The sequence below is a fragment of the Aedes aegypti genome, chromosome 1 (genome assembly GCF_002204515.2).
Source record: "Aedes aegypti strain LVP_AGWG chromosome 1, AaegL5.0 Primary Assembly, whole genome shotgun sequence".
In the NCBI taxonomy this organism is placed as follows: Eukaryota; Metazoa; Arthropoda; class Insecta; order Diptera; family Culicidae; genus Aedes; species Aedes aegypti.
Window position 1 is genome coordinate 129,027,243 of NC_035107.1, and position 16,085 is coordinate 129,043,327.

Sequence of the window (16,085 nt, forward strand, 5' to 3'; positions counted from 1 at the left end):
AGCTCATCCCTGGAACAATTTCTAGCGGAAATAATTAGACATTTTCTGGAGCCTTGGAAGAATTCATGAAAAAATTGGAGAAATCTCTGCGGGAATCCCTGTAGAGTTTTCCTTAGAGAAAACCCTGGAGAAATTTCTGGAGAAACTCCTGTAGGAAGGATTATCTAAGTTAATTACTGAAGGACTCCTGGAGGCATATTTGCACCAATTTCTGGAGAATCCTTGGAGGTGTCCCAGGAAGCATCACTGTAGAGATTTTGCTGGTGGAATCTTTAGAGAAACTCCGGGAAAACCCCATGTAGAGAGATTCAGGATTTTTGTATACATTTTCCTTAGGGACGATTCAAATATGACGTCCATCGTTTTTCGGGATTTCTAGACCCCCCCCCTCCCCCTCTGTCACGCTTTTTTCAATACCTTATGCACGTACTGTCACACTATCGTAGACCCACCCCCGCTCGATGGACGTCATTTTTGAATGACCCCTAATGTAATTCCTGGAGAAATTGTTGGGATAATTTCTGATGAAATTCCTGCAGGAATTCATGGGAGGATCTCTGGCAGAATACCAAGAGGAACTCTTACAGGAATCCCTGGATGCTTTTTTGAAGGCCCACACCGAATCTCTCTTGAAATCCTTGTAGGATTATCTGGAGAGATCCTTGGAGTAAGTCATGCAGCAATTTTCCTGGTAGTAACTCTGGTAGAATTCTTGGATGAAATTCTTGAGGAGTACATTGAGTTGTAGACAGGGCCGCGTTTAACAAACATATTTGTAGTTAAACTTTTACGAATAATTAGAATCAATGCAATAGTTCATACTTTTTTAAACCACATCATATGATTTTAAAGATTCTATTTTTTCTTAAGAAATCCGGAATAATGAGTAAAATTTATGCAACATTTACAATTAACATTTAATACTTCAACAAAATATAAGAACATTCAAAATGGATTTTTTTTGACTTCATGAGAAACAAGAAGATTCGAAAACGATTTGGATAAACAAGTGGAGTGCAAATATTTGGCTTAAATTCCTAACGATTTTCTAAAACTTGAAAATGACTTTATATAACACACTGCATAACTGGTAGTGTTTAAGTGCCTTGAATATAGGAACTTTAGAGACATCTAGCTTGAAGAAAGACACCAAGAAGAGACAGGAATCAAAAAGAGACCGTGGAATTCGTCCAAGAATTCTGCTAAGGAATTTTTCCAAGCATTTTGTTTGGGATATTGCAAGAATATATCCTGTTTTTTTCCAAGGATAACCATAAAAAATTACCTTAAAGATTCCATCAGGAATTTGTCCAATGATTCACAGATATTTTTCAAGGATGTCCTAAATCACATAGAATTTTCCGGTGATCGATTTAACATCGATTTCCCTAGTATACCTTCCAAGATTTACATCTTTAAAAAATCTGTAAGAGTAACAACTGGAGAATATCTAGAAGAACTCCAAGTATAGCTTCTCTAAAAAAAAATACGGGAGGTAATATCTTTGGAGTGCTTAAGGATTTCCTGGAGAAAATCCTCTAAGCATCCTTTGAAAAATCACTGAAAGCATACCTGGGAGAATTGGTAAAGGAATCTATAATTTCTAGAGACATTCCTGCCGAGGGACTCAAAGTATATTGAACTTTTTTCCTCGATACATGTGTAATAAAACGATATAGATAGGGGTCACAGGCTTTTCGGATAGCCAACAGAACTGTCTGCACGGGATGCGTTTTTGAGACTGAGGCATGTATTATAGGTTTCAAACATAAAAGGGTATCTTTGGGTAATGTTTGATTGTGTAAGTGGTATAATAAATACACTGTGGGTTCTTCCCATTTGATATATACTTTAAATTCGGACACCCAGACTTCCAGATGTCCTCATCGTCATTCTATTTACTATCATTAACAAATGCAAAAGTATTCAGTTCTTTTCTTCATCACTAACCCCTCACTATCGTCCGTGCATCACGCTATACCTCACATCATTCCGCCATCGTTCCCCGTTCCGCCATCGCCCACCGTTACGCCGTTCCCGAGAGCACCTATCGTTCCACTTACTATTTACGCTATTTACTACCAAAACGTCGGCGGAATGCGTACGAAAACTAACGATTTTCACTTACTGACCGCTTCTTGTGATTATGATGTTATCGTGCTGACGGAAACTTGGCTTTGCAGCGATGGGCAGGGATGCCAAGTCGATTTTTCGAAAATCTGGAATGTTTTGAAAATTTGTCTGGAAAAGTCTCGATGGCTTATCTCTTACTTGGAGAACCTTACAAATTATTTACAAAACCTTACAAATTCGTTTCAAATTTTATCTGGATCTTCCAGATTTTTGTAAAATGGGACCTCAAAAATCTGGAATATTCCAGACAAATCTGGAAGGTTGGCAACGCTGGCGATGTGAGGAACACTGAACTGTCGTCCGACTATAACATCTATCGATGCGACCGAAGCAGTATGACTAGTCGTTTCCAAAGAGGAGGGGGAACACTCATCGCTGTCAAGAAGTCTGTTGCTAGCATGGCTGTTCAGCTGGACAGATCTGACTCGTTGGAACAGGTTGCTGTAAAAGTATCCTCGTCGAACAAATCCGTCTATGTTTGTGGAATCTATTTGAGACCCAACAGCGGTCCCGGTAAATATGCCGCACATTCCGACTGTGTTGAGCAAATTATCAACAAAACAAGTTTCGGCGATTCTGTAGTGATTATTGGTGACTACAATCTGCCACATTTACTATGGTCATACGATGACGACGTGAACTCCTACATTCCGATGAATGCCTCGACTGAGCAGGAGCTTTCTTTTGCTGAAAACATGATCGCTACAGGACTACAGCAGATTTGTAACGTGCGTAATTCCAACGGCAGATTGCTCGACTTGGCTTTTGTAAACAGTAGTGAAGTTGAACTACTTGAAGCGCCGTCAGCTATTTTACCAACTGACCGTTTGTGCTACGCTTAGCCACGTGCAGTGCCTGCGAGAATCCAGACGTTGCAGTAGGCCAAGATTTTGATTTTCGACGATGTAACTATGAAGCCGTTATGGATGATCTACATCTGTTCAACTGGGATGAAATCTTCAACGGAGCAAATATCAACGAAGCGGTCAATACTTTCTACACATTGGTTTTCGGAATCATTAGCAGACACCATCCGCTCCGCAGAACTAATCCTCAGCGGTCGAACTATCAGCTATGGTGGAATTCGGATCTTCGACACCAAAGAAACGTTCTTCGCAAAGCTCGCCGCCGCTTCTTACGCCATCGCACTGAAGAAAACAAGAGTTTTCTCCGTAGTCTTGAATCTGAATACAACGAATGTGTGTCTTCTTCGTTCCGTGAGTATATTTTTCGTATTCAAGATGAGGTCAAGACCAATCCTTCCTCTTTTTATAGACGATGTTCTTAAACTCTTGATCCGTCTTAAAAACGTGAGCCTTCTCCTTTCAACGCACTCGCGATCCTGCTATGAAAATTATATGGCAGGATTTGCAGAAAGAAATCAAGAAACGTTTTGCTCAATTAAGAAACAAAAATTTTGAAAATAAAATTTCTCAATTGGACCCTGGCTCTAAGCCCTTTTGGAAATTATCTAAAATCTTGAAAAAACCTCAGAAGCCAATACCGGCATTGAAAGAGGAAAACAAATTATTACTAACTAATTGCGAAAAAGCTCAAAAACTTGCTTTGCAGTTTGAAGTGCGCACAATAGACCATTTCCGTGAATTTTTTTTATTGGCTAATATGCTTTCTGTCAATTTACTGAACAAACTCTCCTAAGGAATCGATATGTTTTGAAGCCTCTAACTATTGGAAAACAATGAAAAACTGGCGGCACATTAGTTTGCCCCTCGGTCCCCTACAATATATTTCTCTCCGATTTTTATGTGACCCCTTTTTCCCCTATGATTTTTTCTCCACATCGTGGTGAATATTTGATCAGCTGGTTCGGATCAATCATGACAGATAGAAGCGATCATAGGGACGTCACGGAAAATTCTCCATCTCTGTCCCTCTTCCATTAACCTCCATTGACTGTCCTGCTCTTGACGTTCCTTTCGGAATTATTTGTTTTTGTTTATATGGAGTTGACATTCACTGCGGTAAATGTTGATATATTTATAAGGAAATCTGAGCTTGTGTCAGGCGCACAACGATCTACCTTTATTTATGTTTTCATCTGCTCAAAATATGGGTTTTTGTCATAATCTGATCAAAAGAAGCAGCTTCACCGAGAGGAAAGAAGATGAGAAGCTGCTTTCTGTGCAGTGGTAATATTTTTTGGATGCCGTTTTGGTTTGATCACGACGAAACATTTCACAACCACCATCTCCTTCCCCTGGGGCTGCTGAGGTGCTCCTTTTTTTTTTTTTTTTTTTTTTTTTCCTTCTAAGCAATGGGGGGGATAATCTGCTCAACAGACTCCGGACCGAGGTCCGGGAGTGTGGGGTTGGGGACCATTTACTACGTACAAGCAGTAAACAGGACTACACCCCCGACCCACTAAACCATTTCCATTGCCGCCAAACCCTTCGTCTCTCCGGGACCACCAAGAAGGCATTGCTTCGGAGAGGGGCTATTGCACATCGCATCCTCCAGGTTAGCTGCGTAGCCATGCAGCAACGAACATCGATGACACGCTTATGGGGGTCCACCAAGGTAGCATGCTGGCGCATTGCCAGCTTCCCGGGTGGTCCTCACCTCCTGTTGTCCGCTGAAGGCGGGCAGGGTCGACCACTAAGCCCGCGCCCAGCTGCACCGCAGGTATCAAGAACTGATACTGCGGGCTTCGCAATTTGACCTACTGAAGGCTCAGGCCCTATCAGCTAGCACGAGCTGGGATTGCTGACGAAGGGGCCTCCACCTGCCCCGAACAACCAGAGGCTCGTATCCACCCAGTAGGCCGGCGCCACGACAGCAGCGCTACCAGGATGTTCTCCCCGCGGCCACTTAATCGCTGTAAGGGTCGATTTCGGCCGTAGGGCACCGGTATGACCTACGTAGCCGACTGCGAACCCTTGGACCACCTGTTGATTAGCGTCTGCACTAGTCACTCCTCGAGTCCACACGCCACCTCCTTTGGAGTTCCGAGACGATGTGGGTGATAGCCGATGAAACGGCATTCCAGCCAAACTCGTCTGCACACATCCTCTGGACCAAATTGTCCGGAGTCGTGTCCCGACCGCATGTGGCAAACATGCGGTCACGCATTGTGCGGAAACGCGGGCACACGAACAAAACGTGTTCCGCCGTTTCCTCTAAACCTGCACAAACTGGACATTCGGGAGAACCCGCATGACCGAACCGGTGTAGATATTGTCTAAAGCATCCATGACCCGAAAGGACCTGTGTTAGGTGGAATGTTAGTTCCCCATGGCGCCTATTGACCCAGATATATAACCTCGGAATCAACCTGTGAGTCCACACTCCCTTGGTGGAACTGTCCCACGCACGCTGCCATTTGACCATGGAGGCCAGTCTGGCAGTCCTGCGTATGCCTCTTGTGCCGCGCATTTCGAAGCACTCTATGTCTTCCATGATAAGGATACCAATAGGCATCATACCGGTGATGACACAAAGTGCATCGTGTGACACGGTACGGTACGCGCTCGCAACCCTCAGGCACATTAGCCTATAAGTACTCTCTAGCTTGCTACGGTAGCTATCGGTACTCAAAGCCGTGCCCCAAGCCGGGCCACCATACCTCAGTATGGACGAGGCGACACTGGCCAGAAGCTTACGCTTGCTGGCGTACACCGCAGAGCTATTGGACATCATCCGGGACAGTGCCACAATAGCTGTGGAGGCTCTCTTGCAGGCATAATCGACATGGCTACCGAAGGTAAGCTTGTCGTCGATCATCACCCCCAAGTGTTTGACGGAGCGCTTCGAAGTGATTGTGCAGTCGCCTACACTGATCACCGCTTGCTGCACCGACTTTCGGTTGTTGACAACAACAGCATCAGTTTTGTGGTGAGCCAATTCCAGTTTCCTGGAGCTCATCCACTCCTCCACAATTGCGATCGAGTGGGCTGCAGTCAGTTCCACTTCTTCGATCGATTCACCGTAGACCTCCAGCGTAATATCGTCGGCAAAGCCAACGATGACCACACCCGCCGGGAATTTTAATCTCAACACCTCGTCGTACATGACATTCCATAACACCGGACCCAGGATGGAACCTTGCGGGACTCCTGAGGTTATGTGAAAGCACTTCCGACCCACCTCCGTGTCATAGACTAATACCCGATTCTGGAAGTAACTTCCGAGAATCTTGTACAGGTACTCGGGTATCCCCAGACGCAGGAGCGCATCAGCAATAGCCGCCCAACTGGCACTATTAAATGCATTCCTTACATCCAGAGTCACTACTGCGCAGTAGCGAATACCCCTCCTCTTACGCTGGAGTGCTATCTCAGCGGTTTTCTTAACCGTCAGAATAGCGTCTACAGTGGACCTCCCTTTCCGGAAGCCGAACTGGTTGCCTGAGAGACCATTTACACCCTCGGTGTACCTCGACAGTCTGTTGAGGATGATCTTCTCGAGCACTTTCCCCACCGTGTCAATCAAGCATATTGGTCTATACGCCGACGGGTCACCGGGTGGTTTCCCCGCCTTTGGCAATAGTACCAGGCTCTGCCTCTTCCACGCATCTGGAAATACTCCCTCGTCCAGGCATATCTGCATAGCAGATCTGAACATACCGGGAGCCTCCAAGATTGCGACTTTGAGGGCCAGGTTTGGAACTCCGTCCGGACCTGGTGCCTTCCCCATGCTTAGGGATTTTGCAATCCCTACAAGTTCCTCATCAGTTACTCTATCCTCATCGCCAGCCCCAATCCATGGCTGTCCTACAAAAGGAGGCCATGGGCTAGGGTTGTGGCGCGGGAAGAGCCCCTCGATGATCCCCTCCAGCATCTGTGGAGATTGCTCCGTAGGAGCAATTGCACCTCTTGTCTTCGCCATTACGATCCTGTAGGCATCACCCCACGGGTTCGCGTTGGCACTCTGACAGAGTCCCTCGAAGCAGGCCTTTTTGCTTGCCCTTATCTCGGACTTCAGCGCGACTTTGGCAGCGGTGAACACCGCCCGTCGTTCTTCACGCTCCTGCTCGTACAATATACAAAAGCTCCTTGAATATACAAAAGTGTCCTGCTCTCTTCTGATTTTATGGTCGACCGGGGGCTGGCGATCAGGATTTCACCGCGTATCAGCATAATGTATTCGAAGCTGTTTCATCCCAACTGGAAATCCGGAAGACTGCAAGAAGTCCTCGATTGGCACATCCACCATTTAGTTTGGATTCCCCCAGCATCCGTGGGAATCAAGTGACAAGAACCAGACATTTTTTGAGAAATCTTCGTCCCTTCCACAATTTTGGGTGGGGAGCAGAACCCTTTTTATGAACTATAGTGGTAGTGGAGCACCGCAGCGGCTGCAGGCGGGGTGATGAAGAGGATATTTATTGCGGTCGTGAATAATTTCGTGGTGGCGGAGGACCATCAGGTTTGTAGAACTGACCTTTTAGGAACTCCTATGAGAGGAGTATATTTAACGGGGAAGCGCTCATGGTTCTGGTAAATAAACGGGGAAGCGGCCTGAGGTTCCGGCGACCGTTTGACGACATAAATACGTCTGAGCTTGCGACAGATTTTTCCGCAATGTTCTGCATTTATTCGGGTGTCGAAGATAATAAACGCGTGTCAATATTTCTCTTTTTTATTCATTTGCTGTGGTTATGCAGAGCGAATAGTGACGTAACTATTTGCTCAGGATAAACATAGCGGAAGAATAAAAGAGATAACTAGTGGCACGAATCCATGATCTTTGCACCTGAGTTGATTCTGAACATGGATTTCTCCGTTCCTGCCGTGAGTCCGATTTGACACTGACATTTCATTATGTCTACAAACACTCAACGCAGGGGTGAGGTGGAAATTTGTGGAAAAATCTCCTATTTGTACACCCACAGGGTTGAAACAACTGTGCCGCACGACAGTTTCCACATAAAAAAGTGGTGAATATCCAAGTTTTCAAAAAATTATAACAAAATAAGGAGTTCATATAAACTATTTCTAAAAGCGTCAATACTCATGAAAAATAATCGGCTTTCGAAGAAAAATATAAAAATAGGGGGTAAGATCTGACGGAAATGGTCTATTTTAATTTAGGACTTACTAGTCCAATTGAAAATGAAGTTACTCAGGAGTTCGAAAATATTCTCAATCAAGAGAACGTTTTCGAAAATGTCTGGGAGACTGATTTGGAAGAAGTGAGAACTATTATTAAAAAAATCAAAAATATGAAAGCTCCTGGCGATGATGGAATTTTCTACATCCTCATCAAGAAACTTCCAGAAAGTAGCTTATCATTTTTAGTTGATACAGTATGGCCCATAAAAAATGCGAAAATCGTCATATCCTGTTTTATGGTAGTTTTTACATAGAAAATGTGAATGAAACATAAATATTATTCATTACTTGTATTGTTTAATCTATTTAGGCTCAGTTTTTCGCTTTGGACATGATTTTTATCTGTTACTTTCACATTACCAGAGAGAAATTGGAAGCATACCTTCAAATTTTATCATGCGGACGTCGAGTCCAATATCTGTGTGATGAAAGTTTCTAAAACATCAACGATGGCGTGAGATTCTTCACAGGCCTTGTCTCTAGCATACGCCCATATCAAATGATTGAATCGGTTCATACCTGGGTAGTTGGAGGCTTAAACATATTTTCGAAAAAACGGCTCATTTTGGAGAGCTTTGATTGAACCTTCATATAAGTGTGATAAGCGGCTCCGGTTTGCTCAAAACCTATGAGCTAGTATTGATATAAGTTGTTTCTAACCGAAGGAACAAATTGAATCCTCAAAAATCTGTTATAGGCCTCCGCATTTATTTTTTATTCAACTTCAACAAAAAATAAAGGCATATCAAACCTATAAGACGCAAATGCCCTCAAAACTATGACCCTGGCAAAATATTTTATTGTGATCATGAAGAACACGTTCTCTAAGAACTCCTCCATCCTCTGATACCAAACAAACTAAAATTTTCAACAATAAAGTGTGATTTTTGAAGGTGGAAAGTTTATCACCAGAGTATACGACAATCAGACGCTGTTTCTAGCTTTGGGCGGAAAAACCCTTTGAACTAATTTTCTTTATTACATTATTTAGGACAGTAAGAAAAATATGACAAAAATTGTCCTGGATAGCAAAGTTGTGTCAGAATACACTACAATAATCAGATATTACATTCACTATCAAAAACAATGAAAATAACGCATGTGGATGCTATATTCAGGTTCAAACAATTTTCGCATTTTTTTATGGGCCATACTGTATATTTAACAAATGTTTTCAATTAGCCTATTATCCTGACAAATGGAAAAATGCTAAGGTTGTTCCAATTTTAAAACCAGACAAAAATCCTGCAGAAGCTTCTAGCTATCGTCCAATCAGTTTGCTTTCCTCCATCAGTAAACTTTTTGAAAAGGTTATTTTGAACAGAATGATGGCCCACATCAACGAAAATTTAATTTTTGCCAATGAACAGTTCGGATTCCGCCATGGACATTCGACCACTCATCAACTTTTACGTGTAACAAATTTGATCCGTTCCAACAAATCTGAAGGCTATTCTACTGGTCTTGCTCTTCTAGACATAGAAAAAGCATTCGACAGTGTTTGGCATGAAGGTTTGATTGTAAAATTGAAAAACTTTAATTTTCCAACATACATTGTTAGAATAATTCAAAGTTATCTGTCCAATCGTACACTTCAGGTTAACTATCAGAACTCCAGATCTGAAAGACTTCCTGTAAGAGCTGGTGTTCCTCAAGGCAGCATTTTGGGACCAATATTATACAATATTTTCACATCTGACTTACCTGAGTTACCTCAGGGATGTCAAAAATCTTTGTTTGCGGATGACACAGGCCTCTCCGGCAAAGGACGAAGCCTGCGTGTCATCTGTAGTCGATTGCAAAAAAGTTTGGATATTTTTTCTTCATACTTGCAAAAATGGAAGATTTCTCCTAATGCATCCAAAACTCAACTAATAATATTCCCACATCAACCAAAAGCTCTTTATTTGAAACCTTCAAGTAGACATGTTGTCCCGATGAGAGAGGTTCCAATAAATTGGTCAGATGAAGTTAAGTATCTAGGGCGTATGCTAGATAAGAATTTAACTTTTAAAAATCACATTGAGGGCATTCCAGCCAAATCTAACGAATATGTAAAATGTCTCTATTCACTTATTAAAAGAAAATCAAAACTTTGTCTTAAGAACAAGCTTTTGATATTCAAACAAATTTTCAGGCCAGCCATGTTGTATGCTGTACCAATATGGACTAGCTGTTGTAATACCAGGAAGAAAGCTCTGCAGAGAATTCAAAATAAAATTTTGAAAATGATTCTGAGACTTCCTCCCTTCCCTGGTATAGTACCAATGAGTTACATAGAATATCCAATAATGAAACATTGGAACAAATGTCAAATAAAATAATAAATAATTTCAGGCAAAAATCGTTACAATCTTCTATTGCCACGATTAATGCGTTATATGTTTAAGTTAAGATCCACCTTTTCTTCCCAATGCCAACATTTCGTAGACATATTCTTCCACGGTCTCTCCAGGCTTCCACTTACGAGAAGAAAGCAAGTTGTGATAATATCAAGCGTGTGCTAGAATAAGGGCGTAAGTCGCATGATCGATTTCTCTTCATCGATCCTCTCTTCTATCAATAAAGGTGACAATATGCGGGTTTGTTAGCATTTTTTCACTTCAGGACGCTAGGCAGCGATGCAATCTTGCGTCTTGAGCTCAAAAAATGCTGACAAACTAACGCCTTGCCACCTTTATTAACGGAAGAGAGGATCGATGATGCGACTTACGCCCTTATTCATGCACACGCTTGATATATCTGGTTCTTCTTGGAGGGGAAACCCTTCACTATCTCGGCTTTAAAGGTTGCCCAATCTCTCATCGCATTTGGACAACATTCCAGCCATAATTTGGCACATCCACCGAGAATCAATCTTGCACAATGAAGGCAGATTGTTCACTCATATAAATCTACAGTGTCGTCTATGGACTTTACCCATATATCAGCCGATAAACACGAGGGTACCTTGGGATCGAACGTTGACACATACTCCTTTAGATCCCTAAAATCAGGCATTCGTGTGTTCATAGTAGCACTCGTACTGGCTACTGCTTGTGAAGCACTTCGGGCAGCCAGTTTGACCTAAGCGAGCTCAGTTCTGAGAGCTTCGATTTCGTCTTTATACTGCTCTTTCATTTTCAACTGACAAGCCCGTTTGTTTTTCTTGCTGCGGTCAACAACGTTCGGTGGTAGATTGTTATCTCTCTCAATCTTCACCGTTCCAGAAACTCTCTGGTCACTAACACCCCCGACACTCAGGCGGCCTAAAGCTTCTTCAGATGAGAGGTCGCTTTCACTCTCACTCATAACCCTCACTCTTCACTAAAGTTTCACCACTGCGTGGCATCTAAAGTCCAGCTCTCGAAAGATCTCACATGATAGCCGATTTCCAGCGATCTCACTCAGCTACCCTCACAAAGTCGTTCCCTACAAAAGAACACTCAACGACACGGACGCGGCACGTCGGAGCTTTTGACCTATTATACTCCGTAGATAATAGCTATTGAATAGCTCTGTCCCCGGACACTAAGCTATTGTAATGGTCCAACCACGCGGTTTTCATGAGGGCTTATGGCACTGAAAGTATATTGCTTCTCCCGTTAGTCTCGATCCCGTGTCACGCACTAACACACGGATAAAAATCTGATCTCCAAATCATGATTTACAAATCATACATTCATAAATTGGTTAGGTCATAATATCAAGAGCACAAATCTCGCGGAACATTACTAAAGGACCTATCTAACATTGAGAGGCTCTCTTTGTTTACTTTCTCTTTCATTAATAACTGATTCACATTAACCTCTTCTGTTGCGTTTTTTGTATGAAACGCTAGTCAAGGAAATTGACTTTCGATCTGTAGTGAAAAACTTCCCAAAATCTTTAGTATTTCACTGTTATAATCGAAAGAGAACGAGAGAGGAGAGAATCTCTCATTTGTACATAGGTCCTTTAGTAATGTTCCGCGAGAAATCATGGTTTCTGGAGTCATAATCATGATTCTTCATAAGCGTAGCATCCAGGGTGAAAACACAAACCGGTGCGCTTTGCTGCAACTCATTCGTATCGATCACCCAAAACTCTAGAAAACGAAGTGGTTCAGTGGTAGAGTACGTGCCTTTCAATCGGAAGGTTCTTGGCTCAAATCTCAGGGTCTGCTATTTTTTTATTTATTTTGGTGCGAAGTGCACGAAGTGAATCACACCGCGATATCCCCACACGGAATATATCTACGCGATCACCACCGACTAACTCACTAGTACGGTTTTACCCGAGATCTCGATCCTGTCTACAGGAAGTAATAAAACGATATAGATAAGGTGAAGCGGCGTGTAAGTCAAAGAATCATTAGAATCATCATTGATGTAATAGTAGTAGTGTCGCCTTTCCATGTATATTTTCAAAACAAACAAACAAAAAATATAACATTTGTGTTAAGCATATTTTTATGTAAACACATGGGAAATTTAGTAGATTGACGAGTATTGGAAATCAAAATCAACTCTTCAATCGTACATATCAAAAGAAAACATTACAATTTAATGAAGGGCAACGAAATTTATCTGTTTTTAATTGGATTTATCGCATATTTTTGTTATGCATCGGTACGGTTTATGTTTGCAAGGGATGACGGTGTTGCCAGGTGATTGGTGACAGATTTTTCTAGCAATTGTTATATGCTTGTTTTCGGAACATTTGCTGCATATCATGAAAACTTATCATTCTGCAAATAGTTTTCCATCACAAGATCACTGATTTAATAAAATTTTAATGATTTTTGTGATCAATTCACATTAAATGCTATGATTTAACAGATAGCAACTCTGACATCACTGCGCTCAACGATCGCGATGATTGTGCACACACGATAGACGCGTCCCGACGCATCCCGACGCATCGCACTGTGAAGCTTTTCAATTATTTCGGGTGGTCCAAATTGGTAAACTCTTGGTATGATTTTATGCTTCGTAGAGATGATTTTCGATTTGAGAGAATCGAAAAACAAACAACGTATGAATTTCAAGTTTCTATGCTTTGCCCAACCTATCCGCACTGAAAATTAATACAACAAAAAAAAAGTTGGATATTTTAGACTATAAACACAGGCATGTCTCAGTGTGCGGTGGCGGCGTCGATTCGCAGCAAGTGAAAACCACCGCCATAATAGTTTTGAGTGTTGCGGTTGATAAAACTTTATAAATATTTGATTCCCGTTTGAAATGTGTTCCTTTAAGGGAAGTGAATGAAAGATTTGTTTAGTGGAAGTGTAGTGAACGCAATATGAAATCCAAAACACAAATGTTTGCTGCAAAATTACAATGTAAAAGGTAAGCACCTTCTATTTACAAGTGTAGTTGTGTGAGGCAATGAAATGCGGCATAAAATCGGAGATTTTTTTTTTGAGAATATAAATCTCATGTATATTGTCGCTAAATTGATAATGCTGTACCTGAAAGTGTTGATTAAATATTGAAATACCACCTGAAGCATTTTTCTTCGCATACATTATCCATTAAATCAGGTGATAAGCAGTTATATTTCATCGATGTTGCAAATACCAATACTATCATAACAATATGTTAATGATTTTGGAAGAAGCCATTTTGTGATGACGCGCCAAAAGGCCATAAGGGTCACAGGCTTTTCGGATAGCCAACAGAACTGTCCGCACGGGATGCGGTTTTGAGACTGAGGCATGTATTATAGGTTTCAAATATAATAGGGTATCTTTGTGTAATGTTTGATTGTGTAAGTGGTATAATAAATTCACTGTGGGTTCTTCCCATTTGATATATACTTTACACATGTGAGACGAAATTCTTGAACAACCTGATGATTAGTCACGTCAGCCGTCTTTTTTTTTTTGGGCCTGTAGAATATTGGATCAGGATTTACTGTTACCAGAAAAAGGTAAAAAGAGACTACGGATACCACTTTGATTGAATTAGAGACCTTCCATTTAAAATAGAGACTTTTTAGAGACTTGCATAAAAAAAGGAAACAAGTTTCTAGAAAAAGACTTGCTACCAGCCCTAAATCAAACTCAAAACTGATAAATAAATCTGTATGTTCAATACTCAAGTTCATATTCAACAGGAATAGAATAAGCATAATTTGAAATGAAATGAAGTAGTGTATACGAAAGATAATAAAATGTTTCCAACAAATGAAATTTTCGATTTTATGAACTTTTGTATACACTACAGTACCAATAAGAAAAGAATAAATGCCGCAAACGGTTGAACTGCTGACACGTTTTTTTTTCGCGTTCGGCGTAATCGTGTTTCGGATTGCGCCATATTTCTTCGATATTTTTTTTGTTTCATTCGTTTAGTTTACTTTTTTCAACCGTAGAAGTTAGCCATCCGTTCTAGGTGCTCAGAGTATTGTTTTGTTTGCGGAGTACGGTTTTTTTTCGGTTTGTGCGTTTTAGTCTGAAGGGATCGGTTCTGCTTTCTAACAAGCCGAAAGAGACTACCGTTGAACGCGTGATCGTTATTTTTGTTTTTTTTTTCTTGCTTTGGCGCCGATATAATATTGTTCAAACAGTAAATAAGACAATGTTTCATTCTTTTTATTGCCTGCATTCAAAAGATTAAATTGAAAAATAAACAATTAAACATCAAATATTCGCCAGCTTTTAAGGCGAATCCTGAACTTATATCCCTCCCAACCCCCAACTCCGTAGCAGCACTTATGAGGGTGTCGCTGAGTCGGTGGTCTCTCGTTAAGTACCTAAGTGCTATATCAATTAGATATAGATATTCAATAAGACACCATGTAGTCAGTTGAATTAAATAAACAAATAAACATTTCCTTTCCCTTTTCCAAGTTACGGTAAAGATGGGCGTGGTCGGGAATAGCTTTATTTATGGCTTTGGTACTTTTGTTTATGATTGGATCAAGGCTCATTTCCAAGCTTTTGTTCCTGAAACCACTCTAGATGAGCTTATCAAAATAAAAACATAAATAATGCTAGTATCCAATCTATGAAGTATACCGTAACTACGCTAACGCTAACGCAATAAGAAATAATAAATCAAATAAATTTTATTGTTGTCGAAAAAGCACCAAAAACATTTAATAAACATGACTTCTGACAATGAAAACCTTACAAAAACATCAAAAATATCTAATCTATTCTAATGTATCAAAATGTTTTTCTGGGAAAAGGGCCCACAAGACAATGGCCCCAGAGCCCCCACATTTGTAGAGCACCTTGAGGAATTCCTGATGAAATCCCTGGAGGAATTCCTGGTGAAACCTCTGGAGAAAATCGTGTAAGAATCCCGGAAAAAATCTTCGGAATAATTCCTGGACGGATCTCGAGATGATGGGGATATCTTTTGTATGTATCCGTGAAGGAATCTTCGGAGAAATCACTAGAGAAATATCTCTGAGAAAAGCCCTGGGGAAATCTCTAAAGAGATTATGAAATATTATCTTGGATGATTTTCTGGTGAAATCGTTGGAGGAATATTCGAATGAATTCCTTAAGACATCTCTGGAAGAGTCTCTGTAGATATTTCGAGAGGAATTTTTGAAGGAATCCCTGAAGGTTTTCCCGAAGGAACACCTGGAGCCCCTATTTGAACTGCAAAAATAGTCAATCAGCAAAGGAAACTCTCAGTAAATAACTGTAGAAGTTCTCATAAGGACAATAAGTTAAGAAGCAGGCTCTATCTCGGTTGAGATGTAACGCCAGAAACAAGATAAAGAATTTTATATTGGATTGTTGGTATGGGTCTATTAAGGTCTGAATGAAAAATAATGAATTTTGAACTGTCGCATGATGAAACTATATGATGGTCTGAAAATGTCCACACCACACCCTACTGGAACTGGTTCCGACCTGAGAGAGACTCGCGAAGAGGAAAAATATCAACGTCATATGCA